The 24,646-nt window shown below is 42.2% G+C and overlaps 1 protein-coding gene across 8 annotated transcripts in view; it reads right to left on the bottom strand.

The window, feature by feature from the left end:
• LOC120530126 (RNA-binding Raly-like protein) overlaps window positions 1–24,646 on the bottom strand; it is a 1,108,526-nt gene that overhangs the window by 715,449 nt on the left and 368,431 nt on the right. For all 8 annotated transcript variants that reach the window (XM_039754308.1, XM_039754312.1, XM_039754309.1 and 5 more), the window contains exon 2: window positions 2,702–2,775. The gene's annotated coding sequence lies outside the window, so the exon portion shown is untranslated. The remainder of the gene's footprint in view (window positions 1–2,701; window positions 2,776–24,646) is intronic.

Raw genomic sequence — 24,646 nt, 5'->3', positions numbered from 1 at the left:
GACCTCAATATAGAAAAAAAGTTTAAATTTCATCACAAAAATAACAGAAACTACGAGTATTAAAGTAATACCGCTCAAATGCAATATTACCAAATTAATGAGTTTGTATAAAATATCAAATCAATCTACATATTGAATTGCTTTAAGAAGTGGTCACCTTAAAAGGCGGGTCAGCCTAGTATATAAATAAAATGATCAGGAGATGGAATATAGTCAAAAAGAAACCATGCAAAGTTCAGAACCGGGAGTTTAAAACACAATGCCACCAAAGCCAGAAACAAAACCCTAAATCAATGTCAGAAGTTGAAGCCATAGTTCTATCCCCAGGAAATTTTACATACAAATACAATTACACAGCAACTCAGAAGGAATTATCCAATCTCAGATGACCTGGAAATGAGTGGTGCTGGTCTGATGACATCACAGATTGTGACCTCCAGTTCACTTACATGGCAACCAACTTAGCAACAACACACAAAGAACCCACAAAATGCCATGTCTTCAATTTCACCTGCTTTAGAAAATAATTTGAAACTGCAAATAAATGCTAGAAATGCAATCTTCAATCCCAAAGAATACAATTATGAAATAAAATGCATTTTGTGAGTTTCAGAAATTTTGTGAAGCTCTAGTTTTTATTAATGTGTGTGAAAAAGTCGCCTGGTTACAAATTCTGTTTTTGTTCTGACTAAGTTTTTCCTTTCATATCTTGGCTCTCGTTATGTGAATTTTGATTACTGATCTCATTGCTTTATTTGTTGAACAAAATTTTGGTTTCTTGCTTTTCTTTATCCTACAGGTTTTGACTTTTACTTTGTCTATCTCACCTCATTCTTTCATTTAATTCTGCCTCCTTAAATTGACTGCCATCTTGGCAGTCAACAAGGAAGGGAAAAATATCATTTAAAAATAATAAGAAATAAATAAATTGGATCCCCAGCAAGTGTTAATTGATTGCCTGTGAGGGACATCACCTCAATGATGATGAAGAGTGTGGTGGCGATTGCAAATAGCGTGAAGCCAACAGTTTTCAGGTTGGAAACAGCATGAGGGGAGAAGTTTCTTTTTCCCAGTTTATATTCCTTGTTTTGGAAGATGATGTTTAATGTGGCCAATAAAAATGAGAAACTTAAGCTGTCAGTTCCATTAAGCGTTTAAAGTAAGATGTTTCCTTTTATTGTGGTTCAACCAAAAAAAGGCATAATTCGGTTTAATGTGTGGAAGTGGTAGGGTGAGGACTTCAAATCCCAGCAGTCCCTATGATGAGAGTTCACAGTTCTGAGGGAAACATTCAGAGTGGAGCCACGACACTCATTCAGAAGCAATGACTATGTGAGTGTGTGTCATAATAAGGGACTGCACAAGAAGTACAAGGTGGCATGGCTTCGGATCGACAGACTTGTCACACAAGTGCACACATGGAAGACGATTACAGGTAATTACACTTCTAGTCAGGGCTTGGCGCTGTCCACTAGTGTCCTACTCTTCCTGCCTCTGTAGAAGCAGTGATTGGCAGGCAAACCACCAATGGCGTCACTTCCATTTCCCAACCTCTTCCTGTTCTCCAACCCCTGAAAATCAAATCCACCGAAATCTTTAGGCAGTCAAGTCCTAATTCTCATGCAACAACTTTATTTTGCTACATTCTCTCTTTTGTGATTTCTTTTCAGTTATACAGGGATGACTATGATACCTCAACTCTTTATTATCTTCTTATAGTTATTTACGCCATGTATAATATAATTTGTCTACTTAAGGTAGACATATCCTAAGAAACAACATTCTACTAAATGTAAAGAATATTCCCAAGTATCAGAGGAAGGTTTCAGTGCTCAGCCAAAACTGGAGCCCAAACAGGAACAAAAATCTAAATAATAATTAAAATAAAAAAACAGAAAGCCAAAAAATCATAGAATCAAAACCTCTGAGTAAAACACCATCAAATTCATAAAAATATACATATGAAAAACATCTGTCACAACATGAACTTGTTGTTTGTTTTTGATTTTGGATGTCTAGCACTGTATGCCACCATCTTAAATAGGGTCTGCATAATGACATTATGTACAGAAACGGCAGTGATCCTGCAACCACCAACGGACATCATTCCAATAAATGACGTCCTTATCACCATCAAAGCAAAACCCAAAATGAAGGCACCCACTTGAGCATGGGAAAGGCGCTATATAAACAAAAAGTATTATTATTATTACTATTATTAATAGTTTATTGTCACTAACATTTTGGAGGCGCCAAAACAGAGTTCATAACAAGCAATGCTATTTTATTTAGGGGGTTTTATTGGCAGGCATCAGCATTTTCTGCATTATTTTTCTTTCTATGGGTCCTTCAATGTTATTAAAGGCAATGGCTCAAACTGCCAAATACTCGATGGAGAGGTGACACAATTTCACTGTCACATTAAAACACACGTCTGCACTTTGAATCACCAACACAATGATCTACAATAGCATTTAGCAAAAGACACTCAAAAATAAAAACATAGAGGTGAAAAAGATCCACTTGATTACAAATCATTATGGCTTTGGGTTAGAAATTAGGAAGAGCATTTTGGAGTTGGTGGTAAGCTGTGGTGGTTACCATGCTTAACTCTTTGAGATAATCCTCAAAGACAAACAGTCTTTACCTAGAATAACATTGGCACCACTGCGGGTACTTTAACACACATCACCATGCTTACCTACTATATGTGGGGTTTTCTTGTCTGGGACCCTCACCCTTCTTCAGTCTCCTTTGTGTTCTTATTTTACAGACCTACAACAGAAAAGAGGAGGAGGGTTCAACATTGTGGATCCATCCATCCATCCATCCATCCATCATCCAACCCGCGGATCGCTACACCTTGTTCGGTTCTTCCTATATGAGTACAATAAAAACACATTTAAAAAGAAAGTTAAGAGTCCAGCTGATAACAAACAAGGTAGAAAATTAATAAATAGTGTGGAATTAGGGTGAGTTTGGGAAATATGGGGTTTTGGATGTTGAAACATTTTTAGGTTGTATTAATTTCCACCAAAGAGACAGATAGCACATAGAATTATTATGTGTATTAGTAAATAGATAGATAGATATATAGATAAATCGAGAGATAGACATCTTTATTTGTCTGCTGTGGGAAATATGGCTTTTTACAGTAAAGTACATCAATTACATGTTTTATTAACAGAATTTAAAAATATTATGTAGTTTAACATTAAACCAAATAGGTTGTCGTGGTTTTTACAGATACGAGATGTAAATAATTAATGTACAGTGCTACTGTTACCTGTTTGTTCTGGAGGGTTTATGATAAATGTAGTTGGCATTTCCCATTCTGCTAGGATTTTTAGTGCCACACCACCAGGCGTGTTAAGCCACCAAACTTAATAAGGATTATTAAAACATTAGAACAATCTAGACAAAAAAAGGCTATTCAGCCAAAAAGAAACTTGCCAGTCCTATCCACTCATGTCAAGTTTTGAAAGTCCTACTGTCCATCACACTACCTGGTCACTTGCTCCATTTGTCTGTGGTTATCTGTGTAAAGAAAAACTTCCTAATGTTTTGTAAAAATGTACTTTTAACTTGTTTCCAACTGTGTCCCCTTTTTCATAATGAACTCATTTTAAAGTCACCGTCTCGATCCACTGGACTGATTCCCTTCATAATTTTGAACACTTTGATCAGGTCACCTCTTAATCTTCTTTTGTTTAAACTGTAAAGGCTCAACTCTTTTAATCTTTCCTCATAATTCATCCCCTGTAGCCCTGGACTCAGCCTAGTTGCTCTTCTCTGGACCTTCTCTTGTGCTGTTATGTCCTTTTTGTAGCCTGGAGACCCAAACTGCACCCAGGACTCCAGATGAGGCCTCACCAGTGTGTTATAAAGCTTGAGCAGAACCTCCTGTGACTTGTACTCCACACATCAAGGCGCTATATAACCTGACATGCTGTTAGATTTCTTAATGGCTTCTGTCTGACAGTTGATAGTGTCAAGTCCAAAACGACTTCTAAATCCTTCTCATCAAGTGTACTTTCAAATTTTAGACTGCCCATTGTGCATTCAAACTTCATATTTTTAATTCATATGTGTAATACTTTACATCTACTGACATTAAATTTCATCTCTCACAAATCTGCCCAAGCCTGTCTGCTGTCCACGTCCCTCTGTGATGATTCAGTGGATTCTTGATTATCAGCTAATCCACCGATATTAGAATCATCTGCAAACTTAATCAACTTGTTCCTTTTATTCCTATCCAAATCATTACTATCTATTAAAAATAGCACTGACCCCTACTGGACATCAGCTGATTCTCCAACATAATCCTCTTGCAGATGCAGAAATCCAGCTTCACACACCCCCCACAACCCAAAGTTTGCTTTTCAAATTAAGTGGAGGACCTTCCGTCCATACCACTCTCATGGGGGAGAGGCGTAAATTTGAGTTTAATTGACATCATTGCAGAGGCCTCTTCTGACCAAAAGGTACCAGCGGAGGATCTACTGCAGTTGTGGTACTTGTAGACTTGATGATGAGCTTAATGGACTGAATGGTCCCCTCTTATTTGCTATGTTTCTTATTTTCTTATGTTTGAAATGTTTATTTACATCCTAAATGTCATGTGTTCTAAAACACAGCATCCTCACGTTAACATATTAAGATGGTTTCATGCAAGTATTTGTGCTTAGGGGACAGCTGAAAGGCCCCATTGACTCTAATTCTACCACTTCTCCATGGGTTGGAGGTGCAACCTAATGGCTTTTTCTTTTCCTCTCTCTGCAGATTGGATGATTGAAGGCTGTAACACCCCTAACGTTACTTCTGGTGTCCATTCACCTGGACTATCTACTTCCTGCCGGAAGGACTCAAACCCGGTAGCTCTGCCATCTTTGCTAGTTCAGTTGAAGAGACGTCTCTGCAATTATTGTGATATAACGTGAGCTACCACAGCTATGCTGATGACACACAGCTGCGTTTATCAATAGCGCCTGATGACCCCGACTCTCTTGATTCACTGACCCCAATGTCTTACTTGTGTTTCTGAATGGATGAGTAGCAATTTTCTCAAACTAAATAAGGAGAAAACAGAAATTTTAGTGAGTGGCAAAAGTGGCTATAATGAGGGTATTAGAAATAAACTTGATCCATTAGGATTAAAAGTCAACAAAGAAGTAAAGAACGTAGAGGTAATTATTGACTCTGACCTGAATTTTAAATCACATATTAATCAGATTTACCAGGACAGCATTTTTTTTCACTTAAGAAATATAACAAAAGTTAGACCCCCTTGTAACTTTGCAAGATGTGGAAAAATTAGTTGACGCTTTTGTTTTTAGTCAACTAGATTACCGTAATACACTCAAAAATTCATCAATCGATTGCAACGAGTGCAGAATGAAGCTCCCAGAATCTTAACTAGGAAAAGAAAATCCGAACACATCTCACCTGTTTTGATGTCACTACATTGGTTACCCGTGCCATTTAGAATTGACTTTAAAACACTGCTGATGGTTTACAAAGCCTTCAATAATCTGCTCCATCTTATATATTGGAGTGTTTGACACCTTACACTCCAAATCGTAACCTTAGATCTTCAAATGAGTGTCTGCTTAGAATTCCAAGAGCTAAACTTAAATGAAGTGGTGAGGCGGCCTTCTGCTGTTAAAATCTGGAATAGCTTACCGATAGAAATTCAAAAGGCTAATACGATGGCGCACTTTAAAAAACTGCTAAAAACTCATTATTTTAACCCTTAAACCGCCACAATCGACTATAGTCGGTTCCCAATGCAATTTGCCAGTACGCCGGAGGCAAGTATATTCGGCGACGTACATTTATTGAACTCCGCAACCGGCCATAGTCGCTTCCCAGTGCAATTTGCTAGCACGCCAGAGCTGATCAGTCTGTGCCGTCCATTCGCTGAGCAGCCTGCTCATGACCACTGGCGCCCCCTAGCGTATCAGCATCACTGTCCCTGGGATTCAAATGTGGCCATTGGTGCCACGGCCCACCTGCCAAGTTGTTTGCCTGCCTATGGTAAAGTCATCCCTGATGGAGGATCACAGGAATCATGGGAAAGAGGGGTCCTTTCATCGGAGCAACGTTTCAGCCGTGGCATGGCCAAATGGGGAGGCAGCTTGATGGATGAGGTCTCCAGGACTCTAAAAATATCCAAACCTAATTATGTCATATCATCTACTGTTAAACCGTACTTCTAAAATTTTTATTATTATGCTGTCTTAAGGAATTGTTCTGTTCTGTGTATTGTATTGTATTGACCCCCTACTTTTGACACCTACTGCACGCCCAACCTACCTGGAAAGGGGTCTCTCTTTGAACTGCCTTTCCGAGGTTTCTTCCATTTTTCCTACAAGGTTTTTATTGGGAGTTTTTCCTTGTCTTCTCAGAGAGTCAAGGCTGGGGGGCTGTCAAAAGGCAGGGCCTGTTAAAGCCCATTGCGGCACTTCCTGTGTGATTTTGGGCTATACAACAAATAAACTGTATTGTATTGTATTGTATTGTATTCAGCCGCTGCACTAGACTAGCCTGCCAGCATCAGTGTTGGCCTCTGTGTGCTCGTGTGCAGCCAGTTCAAGTACAGTTGGCTCGGTGATTTACTGAATTTCATCAATGGTGTCAGTTGCACCTTGTACATATTGTTGCAGTAGTTTTTTTTATAGATTTTACAGTTCATTGGCGGTGTGTAAAATGATCAGTGTTGCAGTAATTGTGATGATCTTTGCATGAAAAAAAATGTGTTCCATTAAAATTTCACATTTTCTTTGTGAATTGTGACGTTTACTTAAAAAGTGCCAGCAAAAAAGTATTTGGCATCCAGGGGTGCGTTAGTATGTGGCAGTTGAAGGGTTAACATGGCTTTCTCATAGCTTCATTTTAGTGTAGCCCTGATATTGTGTATTTGCATTGAATGATCATTTTTATCATATCCCCACAATCCATACTGACCCCTACTTTCTCTGCTGTTCTTTTTCTGTTTTTCTGTGGTGGCCTATCTGCACCCCCACCACCTGATCAGGGCACCATCCAGTCACTACATCGATGGATTGAAGGCCAGAGGTCCACATGACCATCATCTTCTAATTCTTCTACGTGAAGTCTGAAAATCATGAGGACTGATTGAGGGCATTGATGCTAGGTAGAATGCTCAGTGGGGGCTCGGTGGTCTCGTGGCCTTGGAACCCCTGCAGATTTAGTTTTTTTTCTCCATCTCTCTGGAGTTTCTTTTGTTTTTTTCTGTCCTCCTGGCCATCAGATCTTAGTTTATTCTTTTGTTAATTAGTATTGCCTAATCTTATTTGTACATTTTTTCTTTTTTCTTTCCTCATCTTGTAAAGCACTTTGAGCTACATCATTTGTATGAAAATGTGCTATAGAAATAAATGTTATTGTTGTTGTTATGATGATTCTCTTACAGTGGTCAAGCAATATAAAATTAGTTTATCAGTCCAAACTCTGATGCGCAGAACACCTTGAAGGTGGTGTCAGAATAGGATCAAGCAAACCCTTGAAGACACAGCGCTGAGTCGGCACTCGTAGAGGTTGTGACAATTACAGCAATGTAGGGTCCATGTAGTATCTGTTTATGTCTTTTTGCATTCCCTGCTAATTAATAATAATATCGTATGTAAAGTAGAACTTTTGTCAATAAAGATGATCAAGGCCTCAAATCTGTTTGATATCTGTAAAACCATAATAAAAAAGCATTTTTAATCTTTGCAAACCTTCAAATAATTTTATCTGAAAATAATTCTTCAGTCGCCTTCTAAACAATAAAGCTGTGAAATTGCCATCACACAAGAAAGAGAAGTATTTGTAAATTCACAGAGTCCTTCATTGACTCCTCCACGGACTTCAGATGTACTTTATAAATGGTTGGAGTGTCATTGGCGCCGCTCAGTTCGTAATCCCCTTCCTTGTATAAAACAAGGACATCCGGCGCTTTACTGATAGCGGCATGTCAGGTGAAATGCATTTCCAGAAGATTTAGCATTGTTCAAATATTCTTTATTTTCTTTGCTGCCCTGTCGACTATATTAGCTGTTTATATAAAGGGTAGTAGGAAAAAGCCGTAATCTTTACCTTTACAAGAGAATTTACAGTCGTCTATTACCATTTGTATTTGAGCTGAAACTTGTATTAAACGCAGCTTGTTCATCACATTTTCTAATTTTTTGGCAGTACAAACACACAGCTGATGTGACTCGTGTAATGCCACACTGTGAACTGCCTGATGCCCATTGGTAGAAGCTGAAGCTGTGACTGTTTACTTCACAGTTCAACATTTCATCCACTAGGAGGCCACATTGTATACTTCACCAAGAGCCATGAGTCACTAGTGACCTCAGAAATTGTCAGGTCAGGTCAGGTTGGGGAGCATGCACTGGTACAGCTTGTTGCCACACAAGGAAACAGCTGAGGATCCTGGTTGGCAACCCCCCAAGGCAGACATGCGACCCAGTCCCACCCTCCAGAATTGACACTCTGCCAGGTGTTACGTAGGTGACCCCCTTGGCCTGGTCTAGTCACTCGGATCCTCAACAATGAGGATTTTACGAGCTGGATTACCATCGGGTAATCAGGCCACATGGCCGTAGTGCCATAATTGCCTCACAATGCAGGTCATGTGCCTCATTCAGGACTCTGTGAGCAACACAAAGTCAAGCCAGCAGTACCCGAGAACCCTCCAAAGAGACACAGTACCGAAGGAGTCCAGTCTTTGTCCCAGGTCACTGGATAGCATTCATGTCTCGCAACTATAGAGCAAGACAGGAAGCACCAGAGCTCTAAAGACTTGGACCCTCGTCCTTTTGCATAGATATTGGATCATAGGATCACACACCCCTTTCCAGCGATTTCATTAGCCCCCCATGCTCTCCCAATCCATCTACTGACTTCATAGGAAGAGTCACCAGAGACATGAATGTCGCTGCCAAGGTAAGTAAACCTCTCGACGAGGTCAACACTCTCTCTGCAGACAGACACACTACCGATGGCCGTGCCCAAGAGATCATTAAAGACCTGGATGTTGGTTTTTATCCAGGACACTCGCAAGCCCATAAACTCAGACTCCTTGCTCAGTCTCTCGAGAGCCCCGATCAAAGCCTCCATCGGCTAACCTCAAGCATGACTCTACGTGACTATGGTTAAGCCCGAGTCAGACTTGGTGTGATATGCAGTGATCAGCTTGACATTTTCAAACCCGGATAATGCTTGGGACCGTATTCTGCTGCAATCTACTGGATGAAATAACATCATGCTATAAAAAAATCATGAATATTTCAATGTGTTTTCCCACTCTAAGGCCACCCGTTAATATTTATGAGTGGGCGACTCTAAGGTAACCCGTTAATATTTATGAGTGGGACGGGGCATCTGATGAAAAACACAATGACACACAAAAAGTCGTAAAGGCAGTTATATAATGAACAGAAACTAAATCAGTGCTCAAATCGAGTGAAAGTGATGATGACGTGAATGGGGCATCAGACGTTGACGTGGAAAGAGAAAGTGATGAAAGTGAACCAAACCGCCTTAATATGCAAGGTGAAATCTGTCGCATGGAGCTTCAGCGTTCTGTGACAGTAGGAAAAATAATTGTGATTAAGTTAAGGACAAGCAAGACGTTAGCCTCCTAAGCACCATTCACAATGAGGCAGCTGTCAATGTTTGTGTCTGGTGAAAGGTGGAAGTCGCTAAGCCGTGAACTGTGGTAGCCTGCAATAACATGCAAACTCCACATAGGAAAACAAACCTGGGTCTGCTTACTGCAAGGCAGCAACACTACCACTGTGCCACCATGCCACCCCAAGCACATATATATTTATGAAAAATATGAATTAAATAATTCACATCTGCCAAAATGCTCTCATAAATGGAAATGGACAACGCTCAAACATGACTGAGCAACAATGGGGGTACAAAGCGCTGGCAGTCACTGCAGTCGCCATAACATGCAATGAGAGGCTGGTGCTGAAATGCAATAAACTGAACACAATTTTAGAGAGTCTGAACCAACTCCAGTTTGCCTGTTTTCATGAACTGTCTAGAGGGGATGCCATAATCCTTTTACTTTATATCACCCTGAATCATCTGCATAATAAAAACTGCTATGCCAGAGCGCTATTTATGCACGGACTATAAAAAGTATTCATCGTATTGGACATTTTCACATTTTATTATTATACAACGTAGGATCTCTTGTGGATTTAATTTGGCTTTCTTGACACTGATCAATAGAAAAAGACAACAAAAAAGAAACCAGATCTCTGCAGAGCGGCCTAAATGAAGTTACACATTTACATTCATTCATTATCCAAAGCTTCCCCGAACCCGGGTCATGGAGGCAACAGCCTCAGCAGTGAGGCACAAATGTCCTATTCCCCTGCTGCACTTGCCAATTTATACTGTGGGATCTCAAGGCATCCCAGACCATCTAGTAGATATAACCCTTCTAGTGAGGCCTGGTCTTCCCAGGGGTCTCCTCCCAGATGGTCTTGCCAGTAAAAACTCCACAGGGAGGCATCCACATTGGATGCCCAAACCACTGTAAATGGCTACTCTTGATGCAAAGCATCAGCGGCTTTTCTCTGAGCCTCTCATCCATTCTGAGGAGAAAGATCATTTTAGCCTCATTGTAACCGTGATCTCATTCGTTCGATTATTACCCAAAGCTCACTACCATAGGTAAGGTTAGGCAGATGATCAACTGATATATCGAGAGCTTTGCCTTCTGGCTCAGCACCTTCTTCCCCATTATGGATTAGTATAGCGACTGCATAAATGAGCTTGCTGCCCCAATCCATCTGTCGATCTCACCACCCCTTTTCCCCTCACTCGTAAACAAGACCCCAAAGTATTTAAATTCCTTCATTTGAAGCACTAACTCACCTCCCACTCGGAGAGAACAGTCCACCATTTTTCCCACTGAGGACCATAACCTCAGATTTGGAGGTGCTGTTCCTTATGTCCACCGCTTCACACTTGGTCACAAACCGTCCCAATGCATGCTGGAGTTCGCAGGATGATGAAGCCAACAGGACCACCACATCGGAAAAAAGCAGTGACACGATTCTAAGGTCACCGAATTGGACCCTCTCCCCAACCCGACTGCACCTTAATATCGTGACTGTGAAAACCACAAACAGGATAGGAGACACAGCTCAGCCATGTTAGAGCCCAACACTTACTGGAAACGGTGCTGTTTTTCTGAGAATGCAGACCCACTGTGATTACACAGGGACGGAATAGCCCTTATTTGGGGTCCGGAACTCCCTACTCTCCCAGCATCCCTCGAGGAACACTGTCATATGCCTTCTCTAATGTAGTCCGACTGGGTGTACTCCCATGACCCTTCCATAATCCTCATGAGGGTATGGTCCACCATTCCTGGATGGAATCCATATTGTTCCTTGTGGATCTGAGACTCCTTTTTAGTTTCCCAGGGAGGCTGATAGTTGGAGCAATCCCACCTGTCCCCCTTTTTAAAAATGGGAACCACCACCCCAGTCTGCCATTCCAGACGTACAGCTCCTGATGACTACGCAACACTGAGCTGGTGTGTCAGCCATGACAGTCCAACAATATCCAGAGCCAGCATTTCTGGGTGGATCTTATCCATCCCAGGGGCTTTTCCACTTAGGTGGTTGCTGAGTTGCTGAGAAGAGCCTGGGTGAATTCCTGCCTCGTCTTACTGAATCAAGCTTGATGGACTGGAAATGATTAGGGTTAACTTAACCCTAAGCCTAACCCTAATTTCTGGGACTTGACAAAATTTTGGAAACACTAAATTAGCACAAAACCCTTTTGAGTATACCAGGAATTGTTTGGCACTGTTCTTTGGGCAAGAGAAAGCAGAATATAGACCTAATGGGACTCACCTTCATTAGTACTGCCAAAATCAGTCCGTATTCTATTCAGAATGAGCAGATATCCAGGCAGACAAAGAGGCTTGTGGTTTTTATAGGTACGTACATAAGGTCATTGTCGTCACATGCCATGTCATTTTCTAATCTGTTTTATCCAAACTGAGATCACAGTTTGGGAGCTGGAGCTAATGCCAGCAAGAATAGGGCACAATGGAGGAACAAACAATCTTTGGTAGGACACTGGAGAGCAAACACACATACAAACACACCAAACACCCACTTGGGCCAATTTACCTAAACAGCATGTATTTGGACAGTAAGCAAACGCAGACATGAGAAGAACATGCAAACTCCTAGCAAGAAGGACCCAGGACATAGCCACATGTACACAGTGACAAAGCATATTTGTAATTAATTTAAACAAATTTTAATTTTAGCCACAGGACGTCTTTGGTCCAGAAATTAGGGTTAGGCTTAGGGTTAAGTTAACCCTAATCAATCCCAGTCCATCAAGCCTGCATCAACAGCAACTATTAACAAGAATTTTGGCCAAACTCAGAACATTAGAACAATCTTGATGAGAACAGGCCATTCAGTCCAACAAAGCTCGCCAGTCCTATCCACTTATTTCTTCCAAAAAAACATCAAGTCGAGTTTTGAAAGTCTCTAAAGTCTTACTGTCTACCACACTATTTGGTCGCTTATTCCAAGTGTCTTGTTTTTTGAGAAAAGGAAAACCTCCTAATGTTTGTGTAAAGTTTCCCCTTAACAAGTCTCCAACTGTGTCCCCGTGTTCTTGATGAACTCATTTACAGTCTCGATCCACTGTACTAATTCACTTCATAATTTTAAACACTTTAGTCATGTCTCCTCTTAATCTTTTTTTGCTTAAAAATCTAAAAGTTTGTTTAAGTCCAAACTTAGAAATGTAAAGTGTGGGGTCAAGGGCAGCCCACTGATCTTCTGATTTTTGTCTATAGAAATATAAGAAAAGATAAAGACTTGTAGTTTATTAAATTTCCACTGACTTAACAATACAGAAATGAAAAGGGACAGAGATTTGTACACATTCTGTCCTGTAAAGTGCCCCTTCTTCCCATTTAATGGAAACGCTCTCTATTTTTTCCGAGTTGAACTAATTGCTTCATAATCATGATGGCAAATTAATACATACCATGTTTGTGTGACGAAGTAACTTGGACTTGAAAAACACCAAACTTATCCTTTAAGGCAGTGCTTCTCAACCCACTTTTGTTAATAATATTACAGTGATCCCTTGCTATATCGCGCTTTGACTTTCGCACTTCACTCCATTGTGGATTTTAAATGTAAGCATATCTAAATATATATATATATATATATATATATATATATTTTGCTGGTTCACGGATTGCTGCGAACAATGGGTCTTTTAATTTATGGTACATGCTTCCTCAGTTGGTTTGCCCAGTTGATTTCATACAAGGGACGCTATTGGAGGATGGCTTAGAAGCTACCCAATCAGAGAATGTATTATGTATTAACTAAAACTCCTCAATGATATACGATATGCTTCCCGCGCGGTGCTTGATTGTTTGCTTTTCTCTGTCTCTCTCACCCTCTCTGACATTCTCTGTGCCTGACGGAGGGGGTGTGAGCAGAGGGGCTGTTTGCGCAGAGGCTGTTTGCCTAGTGGATACGGATACTCCTCTAAAAAATGTCGCTTTATCGCGGTGCTTCGGCATACTTAAAAGCCCAAAAGCACATATTGATTTTTTAATTGTTTGCTTTTCTCTCTTTCTCCCTCTCTGACATTCTCAGCTCCTGACACGTATTCCTTTGAAGAGAACATACATTTGCATTCTTTTAAATGTGAGAAAGAACTGCCATCTCTGTCTTGTCATGGAGCACAGTTTAAACTTTTGACTAAAGGGTGCTATTTCATGTCTAGAGGGCTCTAATAATGTTAACAGTGTGGGAGAGTTTATAAGGGCTTAAAATACAGTGGTGTGAAAAACTATTTGCCCCCTTCCTGATTTCTTATTCTTTTGCATGTTTGTCATCATGTGTGATCATCAAACACATTTAACCATTAGTCAAATATAACACAAGTAAACACAAAATGCAGTTTTAAATGATGGTTTTATTATTTAGGGAGAAAAAATCCAAACCTACATGGCCCTGTGTGAAAAAGTAATTGCCCCTTGTTCAAAAATAACCTAACTGTGGTGTATCACACCTGAGTTCAATTTCCATAGCCACCCCCAGGCCTGATTACTGCCACACCTGTTTCAATCAAGAAATCACTTCAATAGGAGCTGCCTGACACAGAGAAGTAGACCAAAAGCACCTCAAAAGCTAGACATCATGCCAAGATCCAAAGAAATTCAGGAACAAATGAGAACAGAAGTAATTGAGATCTATCAGTCTGGTAAAGGTTTTAAAGCCATTTCTAAAGCTTTGGGACTCCAGCGAACCACAGTGAGAGCCATTATCCACAAATGGCAAAAACATGGAACAGTGGTGAACCTTCCCAGGAGTGGCCGCCACCAAAATTACCCCAAGAGCGCAGAGACGACTCATCCGAGAGGTCACAAAAGACCCCAGGACAACGTCTAAAGAACTGCAGGCCTCACTTGCCTCAATTAAGGTCAGTGTTCACGACTCCACCATAAGAAAGAGACTGGGCAAAAACGGCCTGCATGCCAGATTTCCAAGACGCAAACCACTGTTAAGCAAAAAGAACATTAGGGCTTGTCTCAATTTTGCTAAGAAACATCTCAATGATTGCCAAGACTTTTGGGAAAATACCTTGTGGACTGATGAGACAAAAGTTGAACTTTTGGAAGGCAAATGTCCCGTTACATCTGGCGTAAAAGGAACACAGCATTTCAGAAAAAGAACATCATACCAACAGTAAAATATGGTGGTGGTAGTGTGATGGTCTGGGGTTGTTTTGCTGCTTCAGGACCTGGAAGGCTTGCTGTGATAGATGGAACCATGAATTCTACTGTCTACCAAAAAATCCTGAAGGAGAATGTCCGGCCATCTGTTCGTCAACTCAAGCTGAGGTGCTGCAACAGGACAATGACCCAAAACACACCAGCAAATCCACCTCTGAATGGCTGAAGAAAAACAAAATGAAGACTTTGGAGTGGCCTAGTCAAAGTCCTGACCTGAATCCAATTGAGATGCTATAGCATGACTTTAAAAAGGCAGTTCATGCTAGAAAACCCTCAAATAAAGCTGAATTACAACAATTTTGCAAAGATGAGTGGGCCAAAATTCCTCCAGAGCGCTGTAAAAGACTCATTGCAAGTTATCGCAAACGCTTGATTGCAGTTATTGCTGCTAAGGGTGGCCCAACCAGTTATTAGGTTCAGGGGGCAATTACTTTTTCACACAGGGCCATGTAGGTTTGGATTTTTTTCTCCCTAAATAATAAAAACCATCATTTAAAAACTGCATTTTGTGTTTACTTGTGTTATATTTGACTAATGGTTAAATGTGTTTGATGATCAGAAACATTTTGTGTGACAAACATGCAAAAGAATAAGAAATCAGGAAGGGGGCAAATAGTTTTTCACACCACTGTATATAAAAATAACCATACAAACATATGGTTTCTACTTCGCAGATTTTTATCTATCGTGGGGGGGTTCTGGAACGCAACCCCCGCGATCGAGGAGGGATTACTGTACTGGGTCGTGGTGGGTCACCTCTCAAATGATGGCGCTCTCTGTACTTCAACACTCTTAATGCAAACATCACATCTGCAATACTCTTTCCTAGCATGAAACTATATTGCTGCTCACAGATGGCCACCTCTCCTCTCAGCCTAGCATCCATCACTGTTTTCCATATCTTCATAATGTGGTTAAATACTCCTGTAGTTTCTTCAGCTCTGCACATGGCGCTCCAACCATCATGCTTGATTCTATTACAGTTCACAACCACCCACTGTTCTGACGATCACTCTTGAATTGCCAAGGGTGACACCGCCTCACCCCACTCTGACAGTCATGCTTGATTCACTGCGGGGGAGCACTTCCATGGAGAAAAGAGGGTCCTGACACCAAAATGTTTGAGAAACACTGCTTTAACCCTTAAACTGCCACATACTAATACACCCCTGGACGCCAAGTACTTTCTTGCTGCACTTTTTAAGGAAACGTTACAATTCACCAAGAAAAAGTGAAATTTTAATGCATCACATATTTTTTTCATGCAAAGCGACTGCAACACTGATTATTTTACACACTGCCAATGGACTGTAAAAAGTATAAAAACTACTGCAACAATCTATTATTATATGTAGATGGTGCAAATGACACCATTGATGAAATTCAGTAAATCACCGACTGCACCAATTGCGCTTGAACTGGCTGCACTCGAGTACAAAGAGGTTAACAATGATGCTGGCAGGCTAGTCTAGTGCAGCGGCTGAATCCCAGATATAGTGATGCTGATTCACTAGGGGGTGCCAGTGGTCATGAGCTGGCTGCTCAACGAATGGACAGCACGGACTGATCAGCTCTGGCGTGCTGGCAAATTGCACTGGGGACCAACTAGAGCCGGTGGCGGAGTTCATACAAATCTACGTCGCTGAATATACTCGGCTCTGGCATGTTGGCAAATTGCATTGGGAACCAACTATAGCCAGTTCTATGGGTGTCCCTGGTCATCTTCCCCCCAGCACTACCACCACACCCGGGCTCTCCAGGCACGTTTTAAGGATCTGAGATGATAAAGACAAAGGTCTGTGATGAGAGATGTTTGTGGTGCTGCACATTTCAAATAAATAAATGGAAGTCCCGGAGCATGCAGGCTCTAGGCTGGCGGAGGTGGGAATGTCGACGCATCACTCTGAGACGGATTGGGGTGCTTGGATGGTCGCACGTTTATGTGAGGATCGGTCAAGTGTTTCATTGCCACCTTGGAGCAGGTGTTTGCAGCACCCGATTGGCACCTGGCCGGAGAGACAAAAGAAGAGCAGAAAAGGAACCGAAGTTAAGAGGAAGAGAGAATGAGAGGCAGGATTGCTATTTGGGGTGGAGGCAGGTGGTCAGGTGTGAGTCTCAGAGAGAGGGCCTTGTGGCTAGCGCTCGACTGAGTTCCTTCTGAGCACCTTACGGTGGGGAATGGCGTAATGAGGGGAGGAGTAATGTATGCCGGCTTCTCCCCAACCCAGTGTCAGGCCAGGGAGTGGCTGAGGGGGACACATGCCAAGTTTTTGATGGCTGGCCCCACTCCTGTCGCTGGGCCGTCTCCTCCTCCTGCAAGGCCCGTACAGGACATTTAAAGAGCTGAATTGAGGCTTGTGACTGTTTTAAAATATGACATGCCTGGAGTTTTAACCTTGTTTTTATGGATTTATTAATTTTCATTTATTTGGACTTTTAACCTCCACTGTTCACCTTGATTTTATGGATTATTTATTTATGAATCGAATGATGTTGGCACTGCACTATTACACACCTTGTCGCTTTTAATAAAAGCCCTGGAGCATTTTTCACCTAACCTTTACTGACTGTGTATATCTGTGTGTGTGTCTATGTGTGTCCTCATTTGTCCCAGCCCATCCTTGGAGAGGAGCCAAGATAGGTGGGTGGGACATCTGATACAGAAGCCCCCTGGACGCTACCCTGTTGAGGTTTTACAGTCACGACCAGCTGGGAGGACCCCAGGGAAGACCCAAGGGCTGTCTGGGTGGATTCTATCCCTCAGATGGCCTGGGAACACCTTGGGATCGATCCCAAAGTATGAGTTGGCAAGTGTGGCTGGGGAAAAGGATGTCTCACTACTAAGGCTGTTGCCCCCACTACCCGGGTATGGAGAAGCTTTGGAAAATGTAAATTTGTAATTTCATTTAGGCCGCTCTGTAGAGATCTGTTTTCACTTTGAGATCAATAAGTGTTTTTTTCTGATGATCAGTGTGAAGAAAGCTAAATAAAATCCATGGCGATTCTGGTGAATACTTTTTATTGTCTGTGCATAAACTGTACTCTGACATTATGCAGATATGGGCCTCACTACTAAAACTGTTGCCCCCTGCTTTAAATAAGCAATGGAAAATGAATGAATGAATGAGGTTTTGGGTTTAAGCTGCCAAGGACCATGGAGCCAACCCGAACCATCACATTCACTGGACTGGCACCTCGTTCAGGGCTACTTTCCATTGTATGCCCAGCACTATAGGCAGGCACAGTATAAGCAGGTCAGAAGAAGGAAGTATGAAAGTGCTGTAACAGTTTACAAAGTGTTACAGGAGGCTGGGGGACAGACCCAGCTGGGACGCCTGGAAGGACAGGGAGGTGGCATATGCAGTACATCCTCCGGGCCACGAGGGGGCAACCACCCTGGATTGGGAGAGGACCATGGGAGAGGAGCAAGGAGGCTCAAGCCCATTGGGGCCCATGGCCACCGCCAGGGGTTGCCCCAAGCCTCATGGAGCCTGGGAAACGTTCACTTCCACCACTCCAGTGATGCCTGGAGTGCTTCCGGATACAAGGGCAGCACTTCCGCCACACCAGGAAGTGCTGCCAGAAGGACGTCATCAAGCACCTGGAGCACATCTGGGTGGGAATAAAAGGGGCCGCCTCCATGAAATCAGAGAGCTAGAGTCGGGAGTGGGAGCAGGACAGTGAGAGAGAAGCCCGGAGTAGGGGTGGTTGGTGCTGGGAGCAGAGTGTGCTGTGCGGGACTGTGGTATTTGTGGAACAATAAACGTGTGCCTTTTATAAAGATGTGGCCTCAGTCTGGTGGTCTCACAAAAGATTAAATCCAAATGAAGTTTTCTACTCTTTGGCAGTTCTTTGTGGCCGCCGCAGGCTGTGGCATCTGTTTGCCATGACCTGGTGGGATTTGGTCCATGATGTCTGGTGCTGAAAATGTTCAGATGACTCCTCCATCCTAGGCTGCATTAATAATGGAGGTGTCTTTTGGTGTAGGGACAACAATCTTCTGTTTAACATTAGCAAGACAATGGTGAGTGGTGGTGGACTTCTGACATGCCAAGGTGCCTCCGAGACCAGTCACCATTCAAAGGGAGGACATGGAAGTATTCCAGAGCTACAAGTCCCAGTAAACTGGACTGGTCTGACAACACAGTGGCACTGGACAAGAAGGGCCAGAGTGGAATGGACTTCCTAAGGAGGTCTTTTGTTGCGTGCAGCAAGCTGCTGGAAATGTTCTAGCAGACTACACTGGGGAAGCAACCTGAGCTCAAAAGAAGCACAATCCCCGAATATACTTATCAGGAAAGCCTGTGCCATCACGGCACGAACCCTGGACACACTGGAAGCTGTTGTGGAAAAGAGGATGATGACACAATTTGATACCATCCTGAAAAATGGCCTTCATCCCCACACATTTAGCCAGAGGCTCATGCCACCGCAGTGTGCTAAGAAGCACCTCAGATGGTCTTTTCTGCCCATTGCTATCAAGCAATTCAATGCTTCCTGTCAACATATTCTTCTTTATATTTTCTGTGCAATCTGTAGATATTTATGTATTTATTTACTTATCGATTGGTTGATTGGCTGTGTTCTTGTTTTTTATGTTTCTGCTGCTGTATACATCGGAATTTTCCCCTTGGGATTAGTAAAGTTCTCATCTAACCTGGTGGGATTCGGTCCATGACATCTGCTGTTTGACGTGACTTGCTGGTCTGTGATGTTAACTTGACTATGAATATCATCTGAAGGTCGGTTCAGCATCACAACTACCTGATACAATGACGTGAATTTTGACTTTGTGATATTCCGTTCCACAATAGGCATACACACAGTCTTAAGAACTGTGCCTTAAAGGAGAGCCCCATACTTGCTAATTGTTTCCGGCAACTTCCAGATTCAAGCCCCATTTTCATTATATTCCTAGCTGATCCTATTACCAAATGACAAATCCAAATGTATTGTTAATCTAAAATTGTCTGAAACTTCACCCTCTGTGGCATAAATATTACATTTTACAGAATTATTCACATAAATTAATAAAGCCGTATTGCTGTAGCTTGCTGATATAAAAACTGAAGTGCTGGGAAAAGTAGACATGAGTGAAAATGCTAATAGGTTCTCAGCATCTTGGTAATCCAGTAAGGTAAGGAAGGATAATTTAAATGCAAAGGTACAACCAGATGTTTTAAATATTCGATTTTGAGAAGCGTTTTATAATTTGTATAAGCCCCTGTGGTGAAAGAGGGCCGTAGCAATGCAAGTTATAAAACAAAAAAAAAAAAACACGTGCATCTTGGGATTTACGAGTGCTGCTGTGGGGCGTTCGATGCGGTGGCAAGCGGATGGTTTAAATTAGGTTAACTGTCCCGCATCGGCACTCCGCAGATAGTAATTAGGTCGCCTTATGCATAGGTGTATAAAGATGAGATCGAGAACAAGGGAGGAAAAAAAAGATGAAGTCCAGAGGTTAAAGAGAAAGAAGACAAACAATGGAGTCGGCATTGTGGTGGAGTTAGTGCAGTTATGGAAAGGAGGTAGGCGGTCGGGAAGTGACCCCAAAAGGAGCGAGTGATTGAGGGGCAGGATCGCTCCTAGGAACATCTCTGAGTGGGATACAGAGAGATGGTGGTGGGCTCGTGGGGTCTCTTCAGACACAGAGAAAGGTTTGGGGACCCCAGATGGGTACTGCCTGAGGTGGCTGAGGGCCAAGCTAAAGAGAAAGATGACTGCGGCTGTCGGTCGACGTCTCCTCATGTTCATCAGAATTAGAGGGAGGCGCTAAGGCTTGCGGTGATTTTAAAGAAGATCCCGACTGTATTTTAAAGCTTGGGAATTTAACTGCTTCGATGGTTTATTTATTCATTCATTTCTTGAACTTTAAAACCCACACTTTGACAATATTTTAATAGATTATTTATTGACATTATTTATTGAAAATGTATTACACAACCTGTTTTTTTTTATTTGAAATCAAATAACATTCCATACATGCAAGTCAAGTTTAACAAAACTAGGTTCGAAACAAATCAACGTCCATCCATAAGAAAGAGAGGTAGGCCACTCAGTCATTGTCCAACCCACCATATCCGAAAACAGGGTCACGGGGGTCCGCTGGAGGCAATCCCAGCCAGCACAGGGAGCAAGGCAGGAACAAACCCCGGGCAGTGCCTGGGCACACACACACACACACGCAGACACCTACACACCAAGCACACACTAGAGACAATTTACGATGGCCAATGCAACTAACCTGCATGTCTTTGGACTGTGGGAGGAAACCCACGCAGACACGGGGAGAACATGCAAACTCCACGCAGGGAAGACCCGGGAAGCGAACCTGAATCTCCTAACTGCAAGGTGGTTTATGATGTGGGGCTGAATGTCGTGTACCCAGTAAGACTTTACTGTTGTCACCTACCCAGTTTTCTATAAAAGGGTAAGAGCTGAATTTAAGAGATATCTCACCAACCATGGAAAAACCGAGTAGGTCACATCTTTCAAGTCTTCTGCAAATCGAGAATATGAAGTCGCCCCTATAATTAATGATCTCTAATTAACGAAGCTCGCCTGAGTTTCACGTACACAATATTGTTTTTTTTTTTTTCATGAATCAACAACACGTGTCATTTAAATCACGCGGTCACAGCATTTAAATCATGTGATTCTAATCCGACGTTTTCATTGGTCAGTGGAGTTACTAGGTTTTTGTCTTGCAGTATGTAAAACCAGTAACGGTGCACTGCCCAATACCGTGCAGTGAATACACTTGACTTGAGCATTGCTAGTTTTCATCCTCTTTCTCTGTACGTTTAGCATTCGTTTGCTCAGAGGTTGATGCGCTTGCTGCTTCCTTTCCTTAATTTGTCACTTAAGCTGGCACTTAAGTGTTCAATCTGCCTCAAGAATGATTTAGGATATGAAGATGTAGGAGGAGAAGTGACAGTGAATGTGGTAGGAATGAGAACGACGCTCATAGGTATGTGCCACATGGCCTCCCTGCTGGCTGCTGCCAAGAGATGATTCAACAATAAAATTAAATAGAAAGAGAAATAACCTTCGAGGTCAATCCTCACCCCAAAAGCGGACAGTAGTTGTCACATAGTATATGTGTACAAAATTTCAGGTCAAACGGTTTGCAAGCTACAGGTGATTTAAAATCCTGGACAGCCACTGTAGCGTAATATATATAAAGACCAGTAACGGCATACTGCACGATAACGTGGCGTGAATACACTTGACTCGAGCATTCCTAGTTTCCATCCTCTTTCTCTGTACGTTTAGCATTCGTTTGCTCAGAGGTTGATGCGCTTGTTGCTTCCCGAGCAGCTCTTCTTTTCTTCACCCTAGTGGCCTGCTTCTTCTCTTCTTTCATCAGCGTCTTTTCACAGTAAAACTGATTGAGTCAGTGTTTGTGTTGCAATTACTTAGTACGTTTTCCTTAATTTTTCACTTAAGCTGGCACTTACTGTAAGTCTTCCATCTGACTCAAGAATGATTTAAGATATGAAGAGGTAGGAGAAGTGATGGCGAAGGTGGTAGGAATGAGAACGGCGCATGCTGCCGAGAGTTGATTCTACAATAAAATAAAATAAAAATAAAAAGAGGAATAACCTTGGAGGTCAATCCTCACCCTGAAAATGGATAGTAGACGTCACGTAGTATATGTGTACTAAATTTCAGGTCATATAGATTAGATTAGATTAGATAGATAGATAGATACTCAAGCGATTTGCAAGTTAGAGAGTTACTGACCTCTTCAATATGACCCAATGTTCATCAATACAGATTTCATAGCTATGCTTGATATGATGTACTTGTTAACAATGAGAGCATTTACATATGCACACACATAACCGGTTTGATGCCCTGGGCACATACCCAGCCACCCTAACCCTGACACAGACAGGCAGGACACAAATTGCCACACAACACATGATTTATTGATTTAAACAAAGTCCAGCACAAATTTGCAACACAGACCTTTCTCCCAGCCAGTCTTTCCACCTCCACTAATTCCCATGAGCTTCGTCCACTTCCTCCCTCAATATACATATTGTTGCAGAGGGTTACTTAATTCCCTCAGGTGTTAGATGGCAGCAGCACTCGATATTGGGTCCCATTGGGGAACCAGCAGAAAATGCTGGGAGTTTCAGTCCATCAGCGCAGCATGTACAGTATATACACTCACCTAAAGGATTATTAGGACCACCATACTAATACGGTGTTTGACCCCCTTTCGCCTTCAGAACTGCCCTAATTCTACGTGGCATTGATTCAACAAGGTGCTGAAAGCATTCTTTAGAAATGTTGGCCCATATTGATAGGATAGCATCTTGCAGTTGATGGAGATTTGTGGGATGCACATCCAGGGCACGAAGCTCTTGTTCCACCACATCCCAAAGATGCTCTATTGGGTTGAGATCTGGTGACTGTGGGGGCCATTTTAGTACAGTGAACTCATTGTCATGTTCAAGAAACCAATTTGAAATGATTCGAGCTTTGTGACATGGTGCATTATCCTGCTGGAAGTAGCCATCAGAGGATGGGCACATGGTGTCATGAAGGGATGGACATGGTCAGAAACAATGCTCAGGTAGCCCGTGGCATTTAGACGATACCCAATTGGCACTAAGGGGCCTAAAGTGTGCCAAGAAAACATCCCCCACACCATTACACCACCACCACCAGCCTGCACAGTGGTAACAAGGCATGATGGATCCATGTTCTCATTCTGTTTATGCCAAATTCTGACTCTACCATTTGAATGTCTCAACAGAAATCGAGACTCATCAGACCAGGCAACATTTTTCCAGTCTTCAACTGTCCAATTTTGGTGAGCTCGTGCAAATTGTAGCCTCTTTTTCCTATTTGTAGTAGAGATGAGTGGTACCCGGTGGGGTCTTCTGCTGTTGTAGCCCATCCGCCTCAAGGTTGTTCGTGTTGTGTCTTCACAAATGCTTTGCTGCATACCTCGGTTGTAACGAGTGGTTATTTCAGTCAAAGTTGCTCTTCTATCAGCTTGAATCAGTCGGCCCATTCATTCTCCTCTGACCTCTAGCATCAACAAGGCATTTTCAACCACAGGACTGCCACATACTGGATGTTTTTCCCTTTTCACACCATTCTTTGTAAACCCTAGAAATGGTTGTGCGTGAAAATCCCAGTAACTGAGCAGATTGTGAAATACTCAGACCGGCCCGTCTGGCACCAACAACCATGCCACGCTCAAATTGCTTAAATCACCTTTCTTTGCCATTCTGACATTCAGTTTGGAGTTCAGGAGATTGTCTTGACCAGGACCACACCCCTAAATGCATTGAAGCAACTGCCATGTGATTGGTTGATTAGATAATTGCATTAATGAGAAACTGAACAGGTGTTCCTAATAATCCTTTAGGCGAGTGTATACCAGTAACGGTGCAAAGCACAATACCGTGCAGTGAATACACTTGACTTGAGCATTCCTAGTTGTCATCCTCTTTCTCTGTACGTTTCACATTCGTTTGCTCAGAGGTTGATGCGCTTGCAGCTCTTCCTTTCTCCACCCTAGCGACCCGCTTCTTCTCTTCTTCCGTCAGCATCTTTTTACATTAAAGCTGATTAAGTCTGTGTTTGTGTTGCAATTACTTAGTACGTTTTCCTTAATTTTTCATTTAAGCTGGCACTTAAGTCTTCAATCTGCCTCAAGAATGATTTAAGTTATGAAGAGGTAGGAGAAGTGACAGCGAAGATGACAGGGATGAGAATGGTGCCTGTATGCATTGATTTTACAATAAAATAAAATAAAAATAAAAAGAGGAGTAATCCATCCATCCATCCATT

This window comes from Polypterus senegalus, chromosome 5 (genome assembly GCF_016835505.1).
Source record: "Polypterus senegalus isolate Bchr_013 chromosome 5, ASM1683550v1, whole genome shotgun sequence".
Lineage (NCBI taxonomy): Eukaryota > Metazoa > Chordata > Cladistia > Polypteriformes > Polypteridae > Polypterus > Polypterus senegalus.
Note: the sequence above shows the minus strand (reverse complement) of the source record. Positions and strands in the feature narration are given on the sequence as shown.